Raw genomic sequence first — 316 nt, forward strand, 5'->3', positions numbered from 1 at the left:
CCCCCACCCCCACTCCCCTCTGTTTTTGTTTTTTTGGGATTGTGTTTGTTTTTTTCCACCCCCTCCCCCCATCTTTGATATATGTGAGACACGTTTCTCAGTCTCGCAAATCTTATTTTGAATTCTTCTCGTTATCTGTCCAATTTTCTGACTAATATGAAAGCATCCACTCAAGGATGGCACTGAATTGTTTGATTTGGTTAAATATTTATCTTTATTTTTTCTTATTTTCTCTCCTTTGGTTACTTCTATTTCTGTCTGAAAACCTTTGTCATAAAGTGATAATGACAGTGGTTTGATAAAGTAGTATTTATCT

At 35.4% G+C, this 316-nt stretch overlaps 1 protein-coding gene across 1 annotated transcript in view; it reads left to right on the forward strand.

The window, feature by feature from the left end:
• The window catches only part of LOC119588147 (twitchin-like), a gene marked incomplete in the record, with an annotated part of 124,648 nt that overhangs the window by 53,892 nt on the left and 70,440 nt on the right, over window positions 1-316 (forward strand).

The sequence above is a fragment of the Penaeus monodon genome, chromosome 23 (assembly GCF_015228065.2).
Source record: "Penaeus monodon isolate SGIC_2016 chromosome 23, NSTDA_Pmon_1, whole genome shotgun sequence".
Classification (NCBI taxonomy): Eukaryota; Metazoa; Arthropoda; class Malacostraca; order Decapoda; family Penaeidae; genus Penaeus; species Penaeus monodon.